Genomic DNA, 12,758 nt, shown 5'->3' with positions numbered 1-12,758 from the left:
TGAAGGCCAGGACCATTTTTAAATCAGTTAATGAGGTAAATTATATTAATGAATTTTCTAATTATTTAACTTAAAAAAGTATTTCTGAAGGAAACTAAATCAATAATTACACATTATCTTTCCTTGTTTTTTTTAATTACTGGATTTAGTTTACTGAAATTTTACTTTTTGGAGTCTTTTCATGAATGAGCATGACTGACATTGTTATTTCTCCATCTGGTCTTGACAGATTTTATTATAAAATATATCAGAGCACTTAGCTAATGTTTCTATTTTCCAAAACAATTTATAGATGTTACAGATACTTTTCTCTAAAGTTTGGATAAACTTCAGCATCGTTTTGCTGTTACTCATGTTTTGCTCACTTTCTTTCTAGAGTTGATTTTATTATACTGATGATTATATTTAATAATTACATGATTTATACAATTTTCCAGTTTTTCTCGAGGGTATTTTAAAAAACGGAACACGGTACTCTGTAAGCTATAGGACACTTACAAAAGAAATGGAAGGAGATGCAAAGGAATGGAAAAACATTTTATGCTCACGGATTGGAGGAACAAAATGTCTATGCTACCCAAAGCAAGCTGCATTTTTAACGCAATCCTCATCACAATACCACTAGCATTTTTCCCAGAGCTAGAACAAACAATCCTAAAATTTGTATTTGGAACAAAAGACCCTAACTAGCCAAAGCAATCTTGGAAAAGAACAGCAAAACTGGAGTTATCACGATCCCAGATTTCAACTGTATTATAAAGCTGTACCATCAGGGCGCTCTGGTACTGGCACAAAAACAGAGACAGATCAATGGAACAGAATAGAAAACCCGGAAGTGGATCCACAACTATATGATCAGCGAAGCTTCGACAGAGCAGGAAAAAATATCCAATAGAAAAAAGACAGTCTCTTCAACAAATGGTGTTGGGGAAACTGGACAGCAACATGCAGAAGAATGAAGCTGGACCACTTCCTTACGCCATAAACAAAAGTAAATTCGAAATGGATGAAAGACCTAAATGTGAGACACGAAACCATCACAATCCTAGAGGAGAACACAGGCAGCAACCTCTTTGACCTCAGTTAAAGCAACTTCTTACTAGACATATCACCAGAGGCGAGGGAAACAAAACTCAAGATGAACTATTGACTTCATCAAAATAAAAATCTTCTGCACAGCGAAGGAAACCATCAACAAAACTAAAAGGCAGCCTGTATAATGCAGGAAGATATCTGCAAACAACCTATCTGATAAAGGATTAGTATCCCAAATCTATAAAGAACTTAGCAAACTCAGCATCCAAGAAACAAATAGCCCACTTAAGAAATGAGAAGAAGACACGAATAGACACTTTTCCAAAGCAGATGCCACATGAAAAGCTGCTTCAGTATCACTCATCATCAGGGAAATACAAACCGAAACCATGATGAGAGACCACCTCACGCCTGTCAGAATGGCTAAAATTAACAACACAAGAAGCAACAGGTGTTGGCAAGGATGCAAAGAAAGAGGAACCCTCTTGTAGTGCTGGTGGGAATGCAAATGGGTGCAGCCACTCTGGAGAAGAGTATGGAGGTTCCTCAGAAAGTTGAAATAGAACTACCCCAGGATCCAGCAATTGTACTTCTAGGTATTTATCTAAAGGATACAAAAATACCGATTCAAGGGGCACCTGGGTGGCTCAGTCGGTTAAGCGTCCGACTTCAGCTCAGGTCACCATCTCGAGGTCCGTGAGTTCGAGCCCCGCGTCGGGCTCTGGACTGATGGCTCAAGGCCTGGAGCCTGCTTCCGATTCTGTGTCTCCCTCTCTCTCTGCCCCTCCCCCGTTCATGCTCTGTCTCTCTGTCTCAAAAATAAATAAACGTTAAAAAAAATTTTTTTTAAATAAAAATACCGATTCAAAAGGGTACATGCACCCTGATGTTTATAGCAGCACTATCAACAATAGCCAAGCTATGGAGAGACTTCAAATGTCCATCGACTGATGAATGGATAAAGAAGATGTGGGTGTGTGTGTGTGTGTGTGTGTGTTGGAATATTACTCAATAATCAAAAAGAACAAAATCTTGTCATTTACAGCGACACGGATGGAGCTGGAGCGTATTACACGAAGCAAAATACGTCAGTCAGAGAAAGACAGATATCACAGGATTTCACTCCTATACAGAACTTAAGAAACCAAACAGATGAACATATGGGTAGGGAGGGAAACAAATCATGAGAGACTCTTAAAGACAGAGAACAAACTGGAGGTTGATAGAAGGAAGTGGGTGGGGGATGGGCTAGATGGATGAGGGCTACTAAGGAGGGCACTTGTGATGAGCACTGGGTGTTGTGAGTAATTAATGAATCACTGAATTCTACTCCCAATATTGCACTGTATGTTAACTAACTAGAATTTAAATAAAAATTTGGAAGAAAAAATAAAAAAGAAAGGAAAAGAAAAACCAGAACATTATTTTTTCTAACATTGTAAATTTCTTGTCATGAAATCATTCATAGTCTTATTTTTTAAAAAGTGTTATCCCTAGTTAAGTATCTGGTTTTTTAATGTTTACTTATTTCTGAGAGAGAGAGAGAGAGAGAGAGAGAGCAGGGAAGGGGCAGAGAGACATGGAGACACAGAATCCAAGCAGGACCCAGGCTCCAAGCTGTCAGCACAGAGCCAAACGCGGGGCTCGAACCCACAAGCTGTGAGATCATGACCTGAGCTGAGGTTGGACGCTTAACTGACTGAGCCACCAGGTGGCTAAAAATAAATAAATAAATAAATAAATAAATAAATAAATAAATAAAATGTAAGTATCTTTTAAATTTTTCTTACATTGTGCTGTCTTGTTTGTTTGTTTGGTATTGTCCTAATTTTTCTTTATTGTATTTGTCTTTACAGCTAAATAGTTTCTTTTTGTTTATCTTCTCTATTTTTTATTTGTGTTCTACTTAATTTCTGTTATTAACATTATCATTTCTTTCATCTTACCTTTTTTTCTGTTGTTCTTATTGATGACTTGGAAACTTTGTTCATTAATTAATTTTTTTTTTTTACTTTTAAATGTATATATGAAGTTCTAAGTTGTTCTCCAAGTACCGTTTAACTACCTTAGATAAGTAGACATACTGATTTTTATTTTCACAAATATTTTTAAATCAATATTTTCATTTCTTCTTTGTCTCATAAATTATTCTTTTTTTAATCATTAAAAAATGCGGGCATCGATCTCAACTTGGTTTTTTTTTTTTTATTTTGTTGCTCTGCACTCAGACAACAGGGCCAGTATATCAGATCTTCAGAGTTTGTTAAATATGCACCAATCCATTATTTAGAGAAATCTATTTAAGATGCAGAGACACATTCTGCCCCATGAAGATTATCACATAAGCTGTGTTTTGCTGATGTGCTGTCTTTGGGAAAATCAGAGCCAAATCTCTTGCTTTATTCTCTACTGCAGAATCTAAGTATTCCAAATTTTGTAGGGGAAAGAAAACATTTTTTGGCTCAGGAATACAGACACATCAGTAATCATAAAGCTTCACACAAGACGCTAGTTTATTTTAAAGGATTAAAAAAAATCCCCGGACACACAAAACAGTCACACAGTAAGCTCACTTTTTCTGGAATGTCTTTTTGTAAGTGCCTGTCTGTTCCAGGCTAGTGCTGGTTGTATCCTAACAGGTGTTGTAGGCAAAAGGGTTGCAAAAGTCCTCTTTCCCCAAACATTTTACCTCATTAATTTTCATACGTACATTTTTGAGGTAAAATTTTGAAAACTCTGAATAGGAATGTGACCACAATATTGGGTTATAATTATAACTGGCAGCTCTTTCCCGCCCCCTCCCCATTTGTAGCGATCTATAAAATACTGGAGACCCTTAGAAACATATGGAGTCTTAGATTAGATGAAATGTGTGGTGTCTCACACACCTGGGATTCCATGTGTGCAATTCTTTCCCTCATCTTCCAGATCCCCGAGTTAAATCTGTGGTCTTGCGGAGTCACTTCACCAAGTTAATTACAAAATGTTTCACTTTGTAGGATTATCCGTGTAGGTAAATAAGTAGCTGCAACTGAAACACATAGAAATTTACCTGGGTCCGGCTACACCAAGAGTTCTCATTAGGCAGATGCACTGAGCAAGGAAGAGCCCCTGAAATCTTCAATTCAGGGGCGCCCTGCAATGAAATTAAGAGGAAAGAGATAGGGGCGCCTGGGTGGCTTGGTTGGTTGAACATTTGCCTCTTGACTTCGGGTCAGGTTATGACCCCTGGATTGTGGAATGGAACCCTGCTTTAGGCTCTGTGCTAAGCATGGAATCTGCTTGGTAGTCTCTCTCTCTCTCTCTCTCTCTCTCTCTCTCTCTCTCTTCCTTTGCCATTCTCCCCTGCTCATTTGCACTCTTCTTAAAAAAAAAGAAAGCGGAGAGAGACACATAGCTGTGTGCTAACATGGGCAGCAGCAGGTAGGTAGAGGTTTTTTCTCACAGTTTTAAGGTTTTCCGCTCAGACCAATTCAAATGCGTATTGGTAGCAAAAGCAAATGTGATCTGCTGTAAATGTGTCGATTATCTCTAGCCCCCATGTGGATTTGCCATGTTTACTCTCAGGAGTCCTTTGCATCAGGACATCTAAAGCCTCGTCTTGACCTTTCCCCACCCTCCGCCCTGCTCCGTGGTGCAACTTGCTCTGTGTGCAGTGGGGCGGGTCCCCTTGAAGGCTTGATAAGAGCAGGTAGGAGAGTGGGAACAATGTTTATTCTTGCCGACGTTTATAGCTAACGACTCCTCCGCTGCTCTTATCAGGCTTGCAGTACAGCGGATCACCTGCTGCTGACAAGGCTGAAATTACAAAGAGATTCTTTGATGATTTATTCCTCCGCCGAGGGATGGGAATAATACTCAACTTGGAAAACCGAAACTACTTTGCCATAACTTTGCTTATAGGCTAAAACCGGAACCCTCTCCCGCCTTCCTTCTCAACTCTGTTGCCCTGTCCCTGTCAGGCTATTTTGTCCCACTCTGAAGCCCCAGGAGCCCAGGCTCGTTCACACCAAAGAGGTGTCGTTCCTGCAAACATCTCACGTTCCCCTCTGGCTCTTCTGTGCCTTTCTGCTTGCGGCCGGAGGAATGTCTTTTCTCCTATTCTATTTTCTTTACCTTCTAACTGGTTTTCAAAGTGCAGTGGAATTAACCTCTGTCCCATCTCTTTGTAAATGCACGGAAACATTTACTAAAACACTTAACCTTGGCAAGTATTTTGCCAGCTACTGAGGAGATCATGAAAGAGAAGATGCAATTCCTGTTCTCAGAGACCCCAGTCTACAGGAGGAGACTCGCTGAAAACAGATACATTTTAATATAACAGGAAAGAGTTGTGACAGAGATATTAACAACAACAACAACAAAGTCTGAAAATACAAAGGAAGGAAGCCACAGGGTAACGTGAAAGGTTCAAGACATGATACTGGCAGGGCACATGGGTGGCTCAGTCAGTTAAGTGACCGACTTCGGCTCAGGTCGTGGTCTCATGGTTGGTGGGTTCGGGCCCCGCATCATGCTCCGTGCTGACGGCTCAGAGCCTGGAGCCCGCTTCGGATTCTGTGTCTCCCTCTCTCTCTGCCCCTCCCCTGCTCATGCTCTCTGTTTCTCAAAACTAAATAAATATTTGAAAAAAGAAAAAAGAAAAAGATGTGATACTGGAACTGTACCTAGAAAGATCTATGGAGAGTTACAGCATTTGGAAGGCAAGGCTTCCTGTGTAGAACTGAGTCTCCTACACATAGAGTTGGGTGAGAAAACTATTGGTGTTTGTATGGAGGGTCCGAGGAGTGACAGAAGATGGGACAGGTGAGGGGGACTGAGGCCCTCGCACGACTGACCTTGGACATTAAGCTAAAACATTGGGTTGCCCTGGAGCTAGCAGTGAAGACACAGGGAGATATATAAACAAAAGCGGATGTGAGCAATTAGGGTTTTTTAGAGCCAAAAGTCCATTTGGGGGTCTGTTTTGGGGTCTGTTTTGGGTCTGGTTTTGGGTTTGTTTCCCAAATGTGGCCCCCAGATACCCACAGACTACCTGTTGAGCTGGTCAGGAACAAAGACCCCGGATTTACTAACTCAGCTTCTCCTGGGGGCGAGCACAAGGCACAAGAATCCTTATTCGGAAGGACGTGCTAAGACACACGGGAGGACTGGCTGATGTGCTGATCTCTAGGAAGAGGATGGCCCAGAAGAGAAAAATCTGCCAGTAGAGGCCAGTTAGCACATGTCTAGGATAAAAATAGAAAGAGAAGATGGAGCCTTCAGGGAAGGGAGGAAAGACCAGATTCGGAGGCTTGCTGACCAAGATGAGTCAGGAAAGCCTCTTTCATAACGTGCTGGGCATATGGCTTCCTTCATTCTTACTTTATTGGTCGGTTCTTTTATCCAAAAAGATTTATGGAAAATATTCATGGGCCAGGTAATTTCCTGGGCACTGGAAATAGGACAGTGAACAAAACGACCAAGTACATGAAAACCAATAAGTAAACAAATGCGCGAACAAGACAGTTTCACATACTCCCGAAGTGTTTGAAGAAATTAACCCAGGGTGTGGTGATAGAGCCTGGTGGCAAAAGCCTACCTGAAAAGGTGAAATTTGAGCTGAGGCCTGAATGGGAAAAAGGAGCCGGTCATGAGAATGCCGGAGAACAATGTGAGGAAGATGCAGGCAAGGCTGATGTGAGCTAGACCAGAGTGGGGAGGTAGGCAAGCGTGGGCAGGTGGAGATTTTACAGGGACTCAATGTCTTAAAGGCCCTTAAAGTATAATTTCCAAAAGTTGAAATTATGACCCTCTTACAAATATCACTGGTTAAGATACATTATTATATCATATATATACATATTAATATATATACACACACATATACATGTGCACACACATGCAGAAATGCTGAAATAAATTTGCTAATAGAAGCAAACTATTAATAACCATACAACAATGCCCTGCAAGGTTTAACATTGCCCTTTCCTTTACAGGGTGGAAATCAATCGTACTTCCATAAGAGAAAAAAAAAATATTCCATTTCTATGAGACGAGAATCACTTGTATTATCCACTTCCTACAATGTAAAAATTACAAAGTAAGCTCAAACCCTGTAGCCTGAGCTGATCCCAGAGGGCCATCTAGGAATATCCAATATTCCACTCAAAGACACCCAGTAATCTCTTGACATTTCACATTCTCATATAATTTTCCCTAATGGAACAGCGGCAAATGTTCGGGAGAGTTTTCAGCAGGAGAGGGACATGATCTGGTTTCCATTTGGAAAAGAGCACCTCGACTGACCTTTTTTCCTCGTACTGTTTATACAGGTTGTTTTATCACTGACAGATGACTCACACTAGACTGTGAGTTTCCTAAGAGCAGAGGTTGTGTCTTTGCTAACACAGCGTCTGGTGAAAGGGTTCGTAGCCACAAATGGTAAATGAATGCGGCATCAGACGGCCTTGGTGACCGAGAAGACGTGGCATTTGGTGGCCCAGAATTTCACGTCTCTGGATCAAGAAATTGTGAGGATGTTCATGGCACTTGCAGAAGAGACCATGGGATTTGGAAAGGACTTCGGAGGGAAGTCCTCTCTTTTTGTGACCTCTGTGACAGACCACCCAGGTCTTTCTCCAAGCTGGTTCCCCCTGAGTGTGCAGCTGGAACCCTTTCCAGCCCCTAGTTCCTACAATTAGAGGTGGCTGTCTCCCTGTACCCTGGCCAGTGGGGTCTGAGTAGTAGTGACGTGGTCCCTTCCAGGATGGACTCCTCAATCCCCCAGCGCACAGACCTCGTCTTCTTCCCTCTTCCGTTGGCTGATGTCAGCAGACAGAGTCACCTTGAAGACACGCGTTGAAGGTGACAACGCTCTGTCAGCCTAAGAAAGCCAGGTTTGGTCTCCACTTCCTCTGGGCGCCCACAGTATTTAAAAATACCCAAAGCACCATGTTTATGTCGCACGTATTCCATTTTGTTTTACAGTATGATCATGTACCTTTGTAATATTTTTCTCACAATTGCAAGCCTGTAGTGTAATGTTTCTCAAAGGGGTACCTTTTGTATTACGGATGGGGCCGTTACCGGGCGGGATCGTGCTTAGTTTAGCTGAGTTCCATCCGCTAAGTGTCTGTAACTCTCTCCACCCCACACCCCCCCGCCTCACAAAAGCATTTTTAAAGGAAATGTGTGTGTGTGTGTGCATGCGTGCATCTGTGTGTGTGTGTGATATTTTAGGTATATGTGTCTATTGGCACAAGATTCGGGAGTTAAGTGGGGAGGGGCAAACTTTAACACGCATTTCTTGGTTTGGGTTGTATGATTTAATTTGCGATAACAGCTAACCTAGCATAAATGACTTTTGTCGTTTGAAAAGGAACATTCTAGAGAGAGAGTCTAAAATTAATTTTTGAATCGATCACGTTGGGCTGGAAAGCATAACGCTTCATTTGGGAAGAAAGCAAAGGATGTGCTCATGGGCTGTTTCTGACTGACAGATTTTTGGTTTGTATTTTTGGGTTGGCTTGTTTTCAGGGTAGAAAGTAAAAGGGGAAGAAAAGGCGATCTTCCCAAGTCAGCCTGAAATAAAATGAGAAGTACATCACTGTCCTGCAAAAAGTGCCATTGTGATATGGCCGCTTGGCCACACGTGAGTGTCCCCAGTGATACCCCAGGCCTGGCTGTGTAGACACAGAGAAACAAACTCAGAGGAAGATGCACAGCGTCTCTCCTTCCCCTCTGGGGGCTGCCGTGGGGGTTTCCGCGTGCCTGGGGCTAGGAAGACTCCACCTGGGCTGGAGTCTCTCTAGTTCCTTCTCCGAGAAACACAAGGTGGGGGTGGGGGGAGGAGCAGGGCCAACAGAATATGAAGGAGGTAGCATCTTGCCATCCAGGAAAGGCAGGAGCCTGGGGATATTTTACAGTTTAGAAAATCAGGGTCTATCTACCCTGCTTGCCTGATGGTAGACATTTTATAAATATGTGTATGTTTTAAGAAAAACTATGAATAGGGGCGCCTGAGTGGCTCAGTTGGTTAAGTGTCTAGCTCATGGCTCAGGTCATGATCTCACAGCTTCACGGGTTCGAGCCCCGCATTGGACTCTGTGCTGGCAGCATGGAGCTTGCTTGGAATTCTCTCTCTCTCTCTCTCTCTCTCTCTCTCTGTGCCCCTCTCCCACTCATGCTGTGTCTGTCTCTCTCAAAATACATAAATAAACTTAAAAGAAAAAAGAAAAACTATGAATAATATAATCCACTTGGTATCACTCTTCCATCAGGAAGAGTACGTGTGTGTGTGTACGTAGAGGTTCAGCGAGATGGGATCTTTACAATTGGAGAACACCAGGAATAACAGGGCAAAACAAGACAATAACGTACGACACACACTGATATATGTTTAATCAGTATTGTAAACGAATCTTCTTTTTTTTCTTCAAGGGTGGAGATTGGTGAGTTAGGGACAGATTGTTAACGAGAGTTGCTATGCCCAAAGGAGATGCTAGAGTGGGACATCTTCTCTGACCCGTGTCCTCAGATGAGCTACCCCGGTGTCATGGGCCACACGGCTTTGGCGTTTCCACAGTCCTGCTTTTCCATTCTAAGTAATCCCACAAACGAGGCTTCGCCACTCAGTTATGGGCAGTTAAGAAATGCAAGTCAAATACCACCGCTTATGTGCTCACATGTGTGGAGCTGTTGGGCGTGTCCCAGGCAGGGAGGCAGGGCACACGCAAGACAGATGATCGGGAGGGGAAATGGATTGTCCCTTTCCTCACATGCTTCAGGCGCTCCTCTGATAGAGGTGACGTGATTTGCATGTTTGCTCTCTAGCCCCCGATTCCCAGTGCATCTGTTGTCTCTGACAGCCTCCTCCCCGACGAGGGACTCTCCTTTACCTTCCTACATGCTATGGCATTTCACACATCGCTTACTACATAGTGTTCACAAAGGAAAAACTCATGTGGCAATGTTGTCAAGTGATAGATGGGCCCCACAAAATAATCACAAGGCTGAGTATTCCCAAGGTGGTATGAACATTTGTGAGTCAAAATTTCCAGATTGGAAGAATGCATTTGTTAACACAGAACATTTGGGTGAGCCCAGCACTTGGCCCCTTACTATGGATGACAAGTCTGTATTTTTTATTTCATGTCTATTTGTCCTCTTCCGGGGACTTAGTTATCCCACACACAATGCTCCCGGCAGAAGCACCGAGAAACACCTAGCATTCTCATTTCACCCATTAGATTTCTGTTTTCCCCTCCCTCGAAGTACAGAGGTAAATTCCAATTTGGTAATCAAGGCCTGACTCATTGAATAAATAACTCAATTTCTCATTCTTGTTCACTGAGCCAGTTGTATGAACAGACACAATGTTTTTTATGCCAACTGTGTGGATGGGCTTACCAGCACATTGCATTCAGAAATCGCAAAGAGATGCTGAAGATCATTCAGAGCAAGGAGGGTGGTTGAATAACCAATGTCCAAAGTCAGAAATATATCTCTGGAGATGATTTTTTTCTTAAATGCAGATAAAGCAAATTAGTTCTCAAAACACTACAACCCATTAACCGATGAAAGCAACTTTAAACATTCTAGTCTAGTGCATAGGAACCAAGGGTAGAAATTAATTTGTTTCAGAAAGATAATCTGTTGGGTAAAATGGTTGGGACATTCATTCATTCATCCATGCATTCACTGAGCGAAACATTTTTGGGCACTTAGGATGTTCCAGCCACTCTACCAATAATAAAGATATATAGATGAATTAATTACAATCCTGCCAAAGCTTCTCGTATAAACAAACAATTACAAACAGTCTAGCAAGGACATAATATAGCTGTACACAAAGCATTATAGATTCATCAGTAAGAGGCACCAGCCCAGCCCAAGAGGGTCCATGAAGAATGTCCGACAGAAGCTGATGCTTAAGAAGAGGCTTACAGGAAATAACCAAAGAACTGGGGTTGGGGGACTGGGGTAGGAGAGGGAGAGGAGAACTATTATTCCCCTTCTTGCATTTACTCAAGGAAGACCCATCCACACTGCTTGAGTTGCTGGAGACAAAAGACTGTCGGCAGCATTGTAGAGAGAGCACAAGATGATGAAATCTCACCCACCATCTCTACCAGAGTAACGGTAGTTACCCTGTACCACTCGCCCACCATGTAGCAGGCACTGTGCTAAGCGCCTCACACACTCGGTCTTGCCGAATCCTTTCGGCAGCCCCGCCAGGTTGGTATTTTTTATCTTACTTCACAGGTAAGGAAACAGAAGGTCAGAATAGTTGGGCAACTTGCTCAAGGCCACAAGCCTTGCTCGAAACCCAGATTCAAGGGGAGATCGAAACCCAGATTCAAGTTGATCACCAATCCTTTGCTCTTGACCTTGACACTAGACCCTTCATTGTTTTGTTCCGTGGTAGTTTCGAGGTGGGGGGGGGCACAGCCTAGGACCTTGAAGGTCAGATATTTGTCTAGATGACTTGAAATGGTTTTAATCTCTCTGCTGGATTTCTTGATTGGGTGAGCAACTGTCCGAAGTGGAACCAATCATATTTTATAGGTGGAAGGGAAAGACATGGTGCACAGCAGGTAGAAGCTAGAAGAAGCTAGAAGATTTGGTCTCGATTTGTAGAACCAGTCAGTCATTAGAGGCTCCTAATGGTCTAATGATACATGGGGTTTGTAGGTAGGTGTGTGTGTGTGTGTGTGTGTGTGTGTGTGTATGTGAATGGAGAGAGAAAGAGATCCTAAAGAATCAACTCATGGGGTCATAGAACTGGAAAATCTGAAGTGCACAGGGTGAACGGGCTGGCTGGAACCTCAGGCAGGGTCTCTGTGTTGCAGTCGTGAGGCCAAATTCTCCATTTGGGAAAGTGTTCATATCAAGCTTGACTATTGTGATGTCATGGTGAGGATAGCAGTGTCCCTAGGGTATCTATCAGTTGCGATGTTCCCTTCTGGGAAGCCTCAGGATACCTGCCCTCTCCGCAGTCTCTCTCTGAGCAGTTTAGACACACGGGCTTCCACGTCTAAAAAAACGGCCCCACCACCCCGAACGACACCTGATCACCATCTACAGGCTAGTCAGAGCTCTAGCGGGATGGCTAGAGCTAATGTTCTTCCCAAAGTGGAGATTCTATACAGGAGAGTGACACATTCAAGCAGGAAACTTCTTTCTTAGAGAGTCAGATAAAATCCACAGAGAAGCAGATTTCCATAGCAAGGCAGACGGTGACATATCAGGAAGGCACATAGAACCAGGAGCCCTGAGGTGGACAAGTTCAGGGTAGGAAGAAGCCTTATAGCAAGAAGGGTGGACAGGAATTGGTAGGCCAAGAAACAACATTAGCGGTCAAAATGTCTCCGGGGGGTGGGGGGGTGGGGGGAGCACAAGAGATAAAACAGATTGGCTGGTTTCTCAAGGAGCACTGTAAATTTACACAGAACAACCTACTTCGGGAAGGGTAGTTCAGAGAGGAGAGGCTTTATTACTCTGCTTCGTGGGTTTTCATATGAGGAGGGACTTCCACTCAGGTTCTCTGAAAACCTTCCAGTTTCTTTTTCTAACAATCCATTTCATGAGAAAGGAATAGGATCCCTGGCTCAGCCTGAGTCTCTATCATGGAAAGTGTCCACATCAAGCTTGACTATTATAATGTTGTAACGAGGATACAAGTGTCCCCAGACTCACAGTAAGACTCAGGTTGAGCCACGGGTGGGTTGGGCTAGATAATG

Source organism: Prionailurus bengalensis, chromosome E4 (genome assembly GCF_016509475.1).
Source record: "Prionailurus bengalensis isolate Pbe53 chromosome E4, Fcat_Pben_1.1_paternal_pri, whole genome shotgun sequence".
NCBI lineage: Eukaryota > Metazoa > Chordata > Mammalia > Carnivora > Felidae > Prionailurus > Prionailurus bengalensis.
This window is presented reverse-complemented; position numbering follows the sequence as displayed.